General features: G+C 42.1%; 1 long non-coding RNA gene across 1 annotated transcript; it reads right to left on the bottom strand.

The window, feature by feature from the left end:
• Positions 1–2,687: 2,687 nt before the first annotated feature.
• On the bottom strand, positions 2,688–3,357 carry LOC142170574 (uncharacterized). Its single transcript, XR_012699833.1, has 2 exons — positions 3,238–3,357; positions 2,688–3,075 (listed from the first exon to the last, which is right to left on the bottom strand). It is a non-coding gene; the product is annotated as an uncharacterized LOC142170574 (long non-coding RNA).
• Positions 3,358–13,807: the final 10,450 nt, after the last annotated feature.

Here is a 13,807-nt window from a genome sequence, read left to right as displayed (position 1 = left end):
GTTTGTTTTAGAGGTGGAAAATGTGATGATTAGATAGGTCATTTTGAGTTTTAGCTTTTATTTTTGTGTTTTGAGACCTTGATTAGCTCCGTTTAGCATTCCCTGATTTGCGTGCGCAGTCCATATCTCATTTCAGAAAGTCTTTATGTAAAAAATTAAAAACAAATTGTGAATTTTTTGCCTTATTTAAGTTGGTTATGGTGAACATTTTATGTAAATGGACCTAGATCAGTATTTTGATGGTCTCGGTGGGCCCGTTTCATGATTTGGCACTCAGTCATATGCCCGGAACTGAATTCAAAAGATCCTAACTTGATTTGACGTGATTTGTTGAAAGCTAGTAATTTGAAGGTTTAAAGAATTTCGAGGTTTGTCCGTAGGTTGACTTTATAGCTACTGGGTTCAAATTTTAGTTCCTGGACTTGGTATAGGTTCATTTTACTATTACTGACTTGTTTGTAAAATTTGGTTCAAAACGGAGTTGATTTGACATGATTCGGATGCTTGGTTGTAAATTTGAAAGTTCTTACGTTTCATTACAAATTTCATACATTTTGATGTTCGATTCCTGGTTCTAGGTGTTACTTTGGTGTTTTGATCGTTCCACCGAGTTCGTATGGTCTTATAACAATTGTGTGAATGTTTGGTTTGGAGCCCGAGGGGCTCAGGTGAGTTTTACGGGTTGTCAAAACAGAGTTGATTTGACATGATTCGGATGCTCAGTTGTAAATTTGAAAGTTCTTACGTTTCATTAAAAATTTCATACATTTTGATGTTCAATTCCTAGTTCTAGGTGTTATTTTGGTGTTTTGATCGTTCCACTGAGTTTGTATGGTCTTACAACAATTGTGTGAATGTTTGGTTTGGAGCCCAAGGGGCTCAGGTGAGTTTCTGATAGACTACGGGTCATTTTTGGACTTAGAGGTTACAACTTCAATTGGTTTTCTGATATCTGGTGCGCTGTTCTTCGCGATCATGAAGCTACTCTCGCGATCATGAAGGGTAACTTGGGTTGGGGTGGAATTCTTCATCGCGAACGCAATGGCTAGGTCGCGAATGTGAAGCGCTAGAGGAGTTATCCTTCGCGAACGCGACCAGCATCCCACGAACATGTAGGGATAAGGGGACCTGGGAAGGTACTTGACTGTTACTCTACGTGAACGCGAGCCCTGGCTCATGAACGCGGAGGCCAGGAGGGTGAAGCCTCCCCGAACGCATAAGGAGCATCACAAATGCGTAGGCCATTTTGGATGTTATGCATCGGGAATGCGTTAGGCCCTTCGCGAACGCGAAGAAGGCTTGATACCCAGTAACTTAAATATCCCAAAGTCGGGATTTACCCATTTTTCACCATTTTCAAGTTTGAGCTCGTCCTAGAGGCGATTTTGAAGAGAAATTTCATCCCAACTTCATAGGTTAGTAGATTTTAACTTGTTTTCTTCCATGTCCATAAACATCCATTGATTTCTAACCTTTAATGTAATCTTTTTCATGGTAGAAATTAGGGATTTTGGTAGAAATTGAGATCATATTTTGAAACTAATCACTTAATCCGGCTCGAGGCTGAATGTGTAATTGGGTTTGGTCTGAATCTCGAGTTTTGACCAAGCGAGCCCGGAGTTGAATTTTATTGACTTTTTTCAAAATCATTAAAGATTGAATCTTTTTCACTCGTGAGTAGTTTCTAAAGCTTATTTTATATTGTTTGAACTATATTTGGTTAGATTCGATTGGTTTGGAGGCGAATTTTAGAGGAAAAGCTCTGGTTGAGCTTTAATTTGATTGCGGAGTGAGGTAAGTGTTGGATCTGACCTTGACTTTAGGGAATTAGGAATTTGTGAACTATGTGTTGTGTGGCTTATTTGAGAAAATGACGTATATGTGAGGTGACTAGTGTATATACGCCGTCAAGACATTTGTTTCCATGTTTTCTCGTTATTTCATGAATTATCTTATTCCATGCCTTAAGCTCTATTTGACTTCTATGTTGTACTTGTTATTTGTCATTTAATTATTCTTGTACTGAATTGTTCATCCCTTCCATGACTCCACTCTTATTTTCTACTTGCCTTAACTGTTTTACTTGCACACCTTAATTGTCACATACTTTACTTGTCCTATTATTTTTGTAATATTTGTTGCACCCTTTAATTAGTATGTAGCCCTTTATCGCCTTGCACCCTTACTCTAGATATAGAAATTCTTGTAAATTTAGTTGTTGGATTGTTTTTTGTATCTGAAATTGATTGGGAATTGGGTTGCACGCAGCAACGAAAATCGAAAGATGATGAATTAAAATGGTGAAATAAGGGAGGATACTTGATACTGATAAATGATAATAACTAAAAATATTATCGACGAAACAGTGTCGGATGGCACTTCTTTGATCAACATGCCTCCGCACCTGTTATTAAGTAGTTGTATTGTGAAAAGGCCATGGCTACGGAGTTAAATTTTTATTTTTCTTAAACTTATTACTTGCTTTCCGAGTAATTTCTCAAGAACATACTCGATAAGTATATTTCTAGCATACATTATTAGAAAAGATGCATTGTTATTGAGATACGAGACATAAAATATTATAAAGAAAAAGTAATTTAAAAAAATAAAATATCTTACACAAGTAATACATCTGTAAATAAAATATGTATGTATATAATAACCATACATATAATCTAGACAAGACGAAATTAATTTATTTTCATTCCTGAATTGGATATTATCACTTAACATACATCATTATTCGTACAACATAAAATAACGAAAAGAGGAAAAGAGGAAGGAAACATATCAATTATAGGATATCATAAATGTGTTACACAGTTTTGGAGCAGGTTGTTGCAATTGGACAATAGTGTTCTCTTTATACTCCAGTCCTGGGACCACATTGGAACGTGTTGAATGTCGCGAAATTACAATGACAGCAAAGTATGCAGTCACTACAGTCGCTGTCGAATTTGCAAGATCTAAAACAAGTATTAAGTTGAGGGAGTAATCTCCTTTCCATCTCTGGGAGATCATAATTAATATCCCGTCCAGCCATTACTTGCATCTTTGATAACCACATCAAATTAACTGAAACATATCCCATTATAGTTATCAAAATTCAAATACAACATATATAACACTATAAAAAAAAATTAAACTTCATAAACAAAAACATATGCGTGCATACAAATGCTGTAAAAATTATAGTAATAGAGTTATAGCTAGAGATAAAGAGAGACAAATACTAACTAGTGGCTGCCATGAGAAGAATAGCGCAGATGGAACCAAGCTTAAGAAATGCCATTTTAGGAATCGTACTTTATGAAATTTTTGTGTGAGTATATTCTTGCTTTGCAATGTTGTAATTTATAGACCCCCTCTGTTATATTCTATCATTTTTCTCTCCTATTTCACAAAAAAATACGATCATACTTAATTCATAGAGTAGGTTGTGGAACACAATGCACATAAAATACAACCATATGTGATTTAAGATCCATTATTTATGGAAGATACATGTGAGCATCAGGTAAGATTTAGATCCATAGTAATTTTTTATTAAAAACAGTAACTAGAATATGTGGCTAAACCAACCATAACACACATTATTAAAGTGGTCATGTATATACTTTCCTTTTAAGGTACACAACACATTCACATATTATTTCAATTGAATATTGGCATTTTGTCATCAGCATTTTTTATTTAATTATATATAACATGTCTCATTTAAGCACTATGATTACTCGACAATATATATTTTATATACCGCACATTTTTAGTCTAATTTTATCTTTGAATTTGATTGGTAACTCTAGTAAAGCATCAAAATCCTATACATAAATTTTACACTTTTTAAAATAATTTAAATTTAAAATTGTCATTATAAAATATGTTTAGCCTAGAAAATTGAATAAAAGGTGATCAATCATCCGACTTACTGCCTACAAATTGGGGCGGGGGAGGGGGGTGGTCGGAAGAAAAGGAATGATCTTGTCAGTACATAATAAAATATATTTTACTAGCATAATATCCGTTGTTACGTAGGGTGTTCCATATGCATCAAATCTCTTTATAACATAATTGTTTATTTTGATATTTTTGGTATTTATGAATGACTGTTATATACCTATAATAATATTTGATATTTTAATATTATTTTGGTTGTTATAGAAAAAATTATCAAAAAATCAATTATTTTTTTCATTTTTAAGTTCCATATAAAAGATAAAAATAATATTTAAATTTCAGATCTCAAAATATATGCATATGTCACTCATTAAATAATGAAGAAAGCTAATACATTATCAATAAATTCATAATTAAATGTAATTGTAGCTTAGCTTATTTCGTAGATTACATTCTTTTACTAGTGATATAATGCTTCAATTGGTAAAAATTTGGGTCAAAATCTTCAACAAAAAGGGTATTCAATAGCTTTCACTTGAAGGCAATCTAAAGAGCTTAACCGTTGAATTTTCTATCAAAATATTTTGTTGGCATATGTCCAATGACAAAGACACAGGTGCAAATCTTCAAATCTTATGTATTATGCAAAACAAAAACTTTGTTCAGTAGAAAAGATTGTGTGTGGTGTTTGCCGTGAAAATGGTAATAACAATTAAATCTGTTGATGAGACTCTAAAAATACGTGATCTATTTTTATGCTAGTTGTTAAGGTAGTTGATGCTAGATGTGTGAAGATAAAAGATGAAATGCGAGCTAAAATGGAATTAGAATCGAACCGGGGGGTTAGCTATTCTGGCCCCGGACTGACCGATGAGGGGCCTCGAGGTCGATGCATGGGCTCGGGCTCGAGCTATCGGGGATATTCGGGAAGGGGCTAACAGTTAGGATATAATTAAAGGATGCTCTTTATGGCCAATGACGAGTAATAAGTGAAGAGCAAGTATGAAGAGAGAGAGAGAGAGAGTTGTTATTTATCTTGTATAGAATAGTTGGAGCAACAACAGAGAGCTTACAAAATGGCAAGGATTCCCTTTATATAGGAGGGGAATCTCAACATAGTACAAAATGCATTAATTGTAAAAATATGGAGACGGGATAGTCAGATGTGACGCCAGGCTTTGCCAGTGCAATCTGCTCTCCTTGGGAACTCCCCATCCTTGGAATCGTCGTTGGGTCGAGTATAAAGGGACATCGAGGGAGAGAACTCGACCGCAATCTCGCAGCCTCGAGATCTCGAGGTGATTTCCCGAAACACCTTAATGATGAGGAATTAGACCCTCCGATTTCACCGTATATAGATAGACTCCGCATTTCCTGGAACGAAGTAATAGGAAACGATTTTGAGCCGTCGTTCCGAGAGCATCATTGTCGTGACGTCAACCTATAAGGGCATTAAATGCCATGTCCCAGAAAATGTGCAAGGGTTGCCGTCAGATGCGATTATCAAGGAACCCACGAACTACTATTGGCTCGTCCTTTCCGCTGCCGAAGCGGTTCCTATAAATACATCAAATGTTTGATAATCTTCATCTTCGTAGCATCTTCAAATTCACAAGTCCACACCCATCTTCTTTTACACTCTTCCGTCTTGCTTTCTGAGAGGAAATTTTACCATTGCTATGGCCAGGACTTCTAGAACGGTCCCTCGGTGGAATGAAGTTGCGTCTTCATCTCGGTCGTCCAAGGATAAAGCCAAAGCGGTACCTACTTTGGAATAGTACACTCCCTCCAAGCTTGACATGTCAAAAGATTTTACCGTTGATGCCACTTCATCCACACCGAGCCGATGTGAACATGTGTCCCGATGAATTAGTATCATGACCAATATCGAAACAGTGAAGATAGACTGTCGATGGGGCGAGCCAGTGAAGGTGGAAATTCCTGGCCCTGAAGAGAATATAACAGACTATAAGGACAACTTCCTTCATGTGTATACCTACCCGTTAACCTTGGGTCCTGCTGAGTCCTCTGAATCTTGTGAACCTTCTCCCCTGGAAATAGATCCGATTATCCTTGATTTTTGCGACAAATATCAAGTGACGCTCAGCCAGATCTATCCCTATATTTGGAGGATGGTGTTGATGCTCCGTCATTTCACTGAAGGAGTTGTGGGCGAGGTTTTTACCCTCAACCATTTGATTGGGCTGTACATCCCTCGATTTTATCGAGGTTTGATCAGGCTCCACAATCGATCCAAAAAATCATTTTTCTCGAGCATTGACGAGGGGAAGGATCGGGGATGGATGAGCAGGTTCGTCCAGGTAAAGACCTCGGATATCATTCCGGCCTGGAGGATGCCTTTCCCGGAGAGGTGGAACACACAGCGTAAGTGACTTTCTCTCAACCGTGTTTTGTAATTTTCTTCCCTTTTCTCCAGATTGATGATTTCTTTGTCGTTTCACGCAGCCGCTGCTTGGTAACCCAAGGCGGTTTCGGACTTGCCAGGGTGGATCAGACAGTTGGACATCGCGTTCCCATATCATGTTCGATGTTGGACCGACCTGGCCAAGGAGCGATGGGTGGACAAGAATCATGGTAGGGCTTCTCTGCTGCCTATATCTTAGATTTGCGTTTCTCCTTATGTCCCTTGTGCTGACAAATTATGGTTATCATGCTTGTGCAGGCCTTAGCGAGAATATGGAGATGAGGCCACCCCCTGGTGGCGAGATGGAGGCTTCAGAGCCCGACAAGGGCAAGAAGAGGGAAAGGCAAGGCGGCTGTCGACCTTTCTTTCAAAGAAATCTAGGTCACTCGAACATCAAGCCGCTGCTAGGACCTCTGCCTCAACTTCAAGGGCAAATCCCAGCGCCGAGGACAAGGATGACAATAAATGCCAGTTGGCCTGGAGGACGAGGCTGAGTGCATGAGCCTTATAGGTGCCTCGCTCGGAGGTTGCTGAGTCTGGAACAGGCGATTCAGGTCGGTCCCGTAGACCGGAGATCCTTGAGGGGGTGTTAATGTGGCTTCAAATCGTATGACCGGGTTTGGCACAGTTTCCGTTGGGGGGACCGCTGCTATCGATCCTGAAGGGTCGGGGCCTGGAGCTTTTCAAGAGCAAGGGTTGCCTTTTGGGGAAATCGGCGACATGAATGATTTCATCTCGTGCTTTCAGGTCTCGTCAGGGGAGATGAGGGACGCTCAAGATCGTCAAAGCAGGGATTCCTCTCCTAGAGGGAGGCTCTCTTGCCAACATCTTTGATGGTGTTAGCGATAGTATCAGACTTTATGTTCCTAGCACCGTCAAGGCAGCGGAGATATTCATGTGGCAGATGATAATTGTCTTTCGTATATTTCTTTTAGTATTGGGCGTCATTCCTCATCTTTCTAACTTTTTCGTTATGTCGTAGTGCAAGGATATGTATGATCATGCCCTCGTTCGGCTCCGCAAGGAGCTTTCATACCGCGAAGGGGAGTGTAAGAAGCTTACCTCGATGCTGCGAGATTCAGAGGCTCACTCTGCCCAAGGAGAGAAAGAATTAGGAGAGCTCTGAGCTACTTTAGAGAGAGCGCTCCGGGAAAAGGCTGATCTTGCTGTGCAGGTATCTCGCCCTGCTCGTACCCGACCTTTGCTCCCACATTCTGACACAAATTGACTTACCTTTCTTTTGTAGGTCAAGCAAAATGGTTCATAGATTAGTCGACTGAATGCGGAGATCCTCAGGCTGAGGAAGAAAAGTGAAGTAGCTACTGAGGAGTTGGTGTCATCCCATGATCTTTCAAGAATGCTCGCAAGGAGATTGATGCCTTGGCCGCAGCCAAGTCCGAGGTTGAAAGAAATGCTGCCACTTATCAGGATACGTAGCCACGGTGCACAAAATAGCTCGTGATGTATCGGTAGCAGCCGAGCAAAAGTTAGCTCGAGCTATTAATCATGATAAGGTGGAGGGGAGGAGAGAAACCCTGGAGGAGATCGGAGCCCGGGGCATCGATCTATCAGTTGATCTTGAGGAAGCCCACGAATTGGAGAGGGAGCTGGGGCTTTTAATTATCCCAGATGAGGGCGAAGATAGTGTTGACGAGGAGTGGTCCCCAAGTCGTTTGCATCCTTTCTTTTTCCTCTTGTATGGAGTCCCCGGGGGATGGATTTTGTAAAGATGTCTCTTGTGGATACATTTTTGACATTGTAAAAAGAGGGACCTTTCTTCTTTCAGTTTTTTCAGCTTTTCTTTTTTGTTCCTCTACTTTCGCGGATTTAGACTTTCGACTTTTGATGTTAGCCTTTCGAAATCCGTTCTTGGAGCAACCAAGACCCTCAAATTGGGTCATTCCCTGGGGTTAAATTGGCAGCTTCTAACGGGCCGATGCCTTCTATACCGAAGAGCCCCCGAGGCCCCGCAGCTTCTCAATTTCTGCTGGGTTGTAACATTTGCTCGACCTTTCTACTGGTGATTTTGCTGCTTTGAGAGACTACCTCATCGGCAGAGCCTGGTGCTTTGTGTTAGTCCTTCTATTGCTTCAACTCAAAATTCTTGCTCAGATCTACATCTTTCTCCCCGTATTCTATTATAGTCATGACTGCTACGTCGATGTCCGACTGCCAGAGAGAGTGGAGTTCTTTCTATGCTCCACATTTGGTTGGTAATAGTGACGCACCGCCGGTGCCTAGTGAGCGGGCCTCGGGGTACCCTACCTCGAGGAGAGCCGTCATACCGGGGAGGCCTTCCAATGTTCCGGGTCGGGAGCATATGTCGAGGATCATTTCATTAGTGGGAGAGAAAAGCCTCGAAATGATCAGAAAAGATTACGGATGGGGAGAAGGCATAGTATTACAAGTACCTTCTTCCGAGGAGAGTGTCATGACATACGTCGAGCAGTTTTTGAGCGTATACACGCATATTTTTGCATTGGGTCCCCCCGACCGGGTTGTGCTTGATTTCTACAGGAGATATCGGGTTACATTGGCGCAGGATCACCCCTTCCTTTGGAAAATAGTACAAACGGTGAGATATTTTGCTAATAAGGCCGGGATAGAATTTACCCTCAGCCATCTCGTGAGGTTATATTGGCCACTACGTTATCGAGGTTTGATTGTTATCCGGCGTCGATCTGCCCGAGCTCCTGTCGTTGGTAGCGAAGAGGACGAGGATTTTGAATGGATGAATCGGTTCGTTCGAATTCGAACGACCGATGTCATCCCTAGAATATTTTTGCCATTTCTTGAGAAATGGAACTTTCACACGTAAGTGTCTCATCTGAACTCTCATTGTTTTGACCTGAGGCAGGCTCCGTAAAGATATATTTCCGTTCTAGATTTGTAGCAACTCATTGGTCACCGAACAAGGTCCTCGATTTAGCTGATTGGTCTCGAAAGATAGCAGCTTGCTCGATTTATGATAGGCACCGATGGCGAGATCTGTCTAAAGGGAGATGGGAGGCGAATCATCATGGTAGGTGTCCGGTGTTTTGTTTCCTAAAAAAGCGCTTTTCTTGTCGGATTATTGACTCAACTGCCGTAGGTATCGGAGATTTTCCCGCAATGAGGCAGTGTCTTCCGGGGGAAGAGGAGAGATCGTTGACCCTAGATCGAGGATTTATGACAAACGAAAATATGCTCTAGGGTGCGAAGGAGCCTGCAGTGGAACGACTCCTTCCCAACGGTTAAAAAGAAGCGATTTGGTCAATTGGCTAGCTTCTAAAGGTAGTAAGCCATCGGATATTGGCTCGGCCTTTGGCGAGGCTCAGCGGCTCGTCCTTATACCCATTTTGCGGCCAAAGAAAATGATCTAGCCATAGTTTCTGCTCTTGAGGTGCAAATCCAGACCGTTCGCACGAATGATTTTGCACAGGCGAATATGATCGCAAGGCTTTTGTCCGAGCTTTCGAAGGCGAAGGCCGAGGTGGTGAATGTCCGGGTCGAGGTTGTGATGAGCAACACCAGGGCAGGACAGAAAGCGGCAGCCTATTTGAAGAGTGCTGCCATTGCTAAAGCTGATATGAAGAGAGCCCTTGATCGTACAGGCAGTAACAAGGAGTATGTGGGGTGCAAATCTCAGAGGGAAGTTCTCGAGGAGATTCACGCTAGGGGATTTAATCTCTCGGAAGAGATCGAGCAAGCCAAAGGGGAGGAGTATGATGCCAAGTTTCTTCTATCTGATGATAAAGATGGCGAGAAAGGGGTCGTCGGGCCATAGTCACAGAGGGGGGACGTTTACTTCCTGCCATGTTCTTGTGTACATAGCTTTCACAGTATACGCTTGTATTTTATCACCTGTATGTATAAGGGGGAACCCCGCAATTCGTGTATTCTTTGTTTCTTTTTGTCAAGATTTCAACCAGGTCGATTCGACCTTTAAGCTAGTAGAAATCTTTAAATCCGTGGTATGGCTTTGAGGCTCGTTAGGCTGGCGACAACGGCTTTTACCCTTTGCCCTTGGGCATATGTATTTTAACTATTTTGGGTTCAGTATCCGAGTCGGGTTTCGATTCGAGCTCAATCGACCCTCAAGTTTTATATTTGTGCGTGCTGGCGACAATGGCTCTGATGCCTTCGGTCGAAGCGACCTTTAGTGTAAGCTGGCATTAGAGCTCTTATGCTTTTGCTCAACTATCTTAGGTTTAGTCTCCGAGTCATGCTTCGACTCGAGCTCATTCGACCCTCAAGCTTTTGTGTCTGTATGGGCGGGCGACAATAGCTCTTACGCCTTGCCCTTGGGCATCTGTATTTTAAGTATTTTGGGTTCAGTCTCTGAGTCGGGTTTCGACTCGAGCACAACTGACCCTCAAGTTCTGTATTTACGTGGGCTGGCGACAACGGCTCTTACGCCTTGCCCTTAGGCATGTATAGTTAGCTATTTTGGGTCCGGTCTCCGAATTGGGTTACGACTCGAGCTCATTTTAACCCTCAAGCTTTCAAATTTTCAGCTGGCGGTAGTGGCTCTTACGCTTTTGGTCGTTGCGACCTTTTAGTGTGTGGCCTTGAGGCTCGTTAGGCTGGCGACAATGGCTCTTACGTTTTGCCCTTAGGAATATGAAGGCTTTGTTTTCCTCTCGTTAAGGACTTTTTGAAATTATTTTGCCTGACCCGTCATTGGTTCGGGAAGAACCTCGATTTCAAGTCATTTGCGGCGATGTTCGAGCACCTTAGAAGGTTTAGCTAGTAGGATGAGTAGCTCAAAGCCTTGTGATTTGGAGCTGACATGGTCGAAGTTCTTTTGCCTGTCGAGGGTAGCCTGTTTAACTGGTTCTTTTCGAAATAGATTCGAAGTAATGGCCTATGATTTTATAGCGACGGTCGGGTGTCCCCAAGTCGCATTAATTAGGCTGGTACAGTCGTATGACCGTAGTCATTTGTGTTTGGTCGGAGCCATGTTTGATACTGAGTGTAGTAGTTTAGGCATCTACATCGAGGGTAGTCCTTTTCGGGAGTCTTACAAATGCGACATATAGCCTAAACTCCGGGATTGAGTTTATGCCTGCAGTAAGGTCTTACAAAATTTTCATGCCTTTTGAGGTCTTACAGTTTTGTTGATACTTGGTACAAGTATGATTCATGCCTTGCTTAAGGTCTTACAGTTCTGTCGATACTTGGTACAAGTATGATTCATGCCTTACTTGAGGTCTTATAGTCTTGTTGATACTTGGTACAAGTATGATTTATGTCTTGCTTGAGGTCTTACAGTTTTGTAGATACTTGGTACAAGTATTATTTATGCCTTGCTTGAGGTCTTACAGTTTTGTTATTGCCTTAAATAGGTCTTATTAGACTGAGTCTGCCCGCTCGGGGTCTTATGGCCTCGAGTTTTTTAAATGAAGGGCGATTGGCGACTGACTCTGAGTCACCGAGTTTGCTTAGGCTCGGGGGCCGTTACTCGTGAGCTCAAAATTGCCTCATTGAGGGCTTATGATTTTGGAGAATCCGACCCTGAGGTCATGCATTTTCTGAGTTTGCGATGCCAGTCTCCGAGTGTTCGGGGAGTCTTTCCCTTTTGGAGATGTTTCGTAATTTCCATGCTGCCTCATTGAGGGCTTATGAGTGTGGAGTTCCGACCCTGAGGCCATGCGGGTGCCGATTTATTGACGCTAGTCTCTGAGTATTTCGGGGCGCTCTTGGTGGAGGGATCCTTGCTGTGAAAATACTGAATTTTCTTTGGATTACGAAATGCTTTGGCGAAAGATATTCTTTGATTGTTCGGCATAAGTACATGTTGTTTCGTTGCCGTGAACCCAGCTTATGTGGACATGGTTCGTTTGACCGTTTGGCCCGGTACATCATTTCTTATTGGAACCTTGTTTGTCGTTCCCTGGTTTTTCCGAGTGGGTGACCTCTCAAGGGGGTTCCCTCCAGTGTTCGGGGTTGATTGTAAAAGAAACCTCGTACGCTTGTCAGATCCTCCTTAAGTAGCCTCGTGGACGTTGCCTCGTCAAAACCTTGCCGATAAAACCCTCTTCGCGACAGAAGCTCGGTCGAAGGAAAAGAGTGCAATGGATACCGTTAAGGCCTTGAGATCTTCGGGTTGGGTTAGCAATTTCGACTGCTTTGGCCTACACAAAGGTTATCGTAAAGTAAAAATAGAAAAAGGGGAGGATGATTATACCTTAGTGGTGATGGCGCTCTTGGGTTTTGGCATTTGTTTGGCGGACGCGATGTGGTCCTTTATTTGAACACAGTCGGGGGTGTGTCTTAAAAGATCGTGTGGATGACGTATTGGGATTCGTCTGCTTTGTTCTTTTTGGTCACTTCTCTTTCTCAGGACTAGTTCTTAGCTCGATTATTGAGGAATTCCCGAAGGTGTTCGTTATCGAGCAGCCGAGCCACTTCCTCCCGGAGTTGACGGCAAACCTCGGTCCTGTGTCCATGCAAATTGTGAAACTCGCACATCCATGAACACTTCTACAAATCTTTCATCCATGTCAGTAAAAATAGCCATCATACACCTTTGAAAAGTCGCAGGTGCATTATAGAGACCAAAGGGCATTCTCTTGAATGCATACATGCCATAGGGACATGCAAATGTGGTTTTATCTGGTCCTCTGGGGCTATAGCAATCTGATTATACCCCGAGTAACCATCTAAGAAATAGTAGTATTCCTGGCCAGCTAATCTATCAAGCATTTGGTCAATAAAGGGGAGGGGAAAGTGGTCCTTTCGGGTGGCATTAATCAATTTTCTATAATCTATGCAAATTCTCCACCTAGTGACAGTTCTTGTGGGAATCAAGTCATTAATTTCATTAACCACTACAATTATCCCCCCTTCTTAGGTACACATTGAACGGGGCTTACCCATTTTCTATCGGAGATTGGAAATACATTACCTGCATCAAGCCACTTAATCACTTCTTTTCTTACCACCTCTTTCATGATTGTATTTAGTTGGCATTGTTGCTCTACACTTGGCTTGTGTCCGTCCTCCATGAGGATTTTATGCATGCAAAAATCTGGACTAATGCCCTTAATGTCAGACATTATCCACCCAATTGCTCTCTTGTGCTCACGTAGCACTCTCAATAGCTCTTCTTCCTACAATTTAGACAAGTCGGAACAAACAATAACAGGTAAAGTGTCAGACTCACCCAAATAGGCATATTGAAGGTGAGGAGGCAAGGGTTTAAGCTCCAATTTTGGAGCTTCCTCAATTGACGGCTTTGGAGGAGGCCCACTTGGCCTATTCAGGGACTCAAAGGGGTGTATCCCCTGCATGTAAGCACAAGATGCATCTAGGATATGCATTATCTCCTTAACCTCATCATCAATCTCCAAGCTATCAAACAACATAAGTGTTTTCTCTAGAGAATCATCTAGATATACACTCGTGTCAATAATTTGCTCATCCGCCTCCACAAAAAATATCATTGAGAGCCCCTCATAGTAGCGGGGAAGTTGGATTGCTTTGTAGATATTAAAGACTGCT

Source organism: Nicotiana tabacum, chromosome 16 (assembly GCF_000715075.1).
Source record: "Nicotiana tabacum cultivar K326 chromosome 16, ASM71507v2, whole genome shotgun sequence".
NCBI classification, from domain to species: Eukaryota; Viridiplantae; Streptophyta; class Magnoliopsida; order Solanales; family Solanaceae; genus Nicotiana; species Nicotiana tabacum.
Note: the sequence above shows the minus strand (reverse complement) of the source record. Positions and strands in the feature narration are given on the sequence as shown.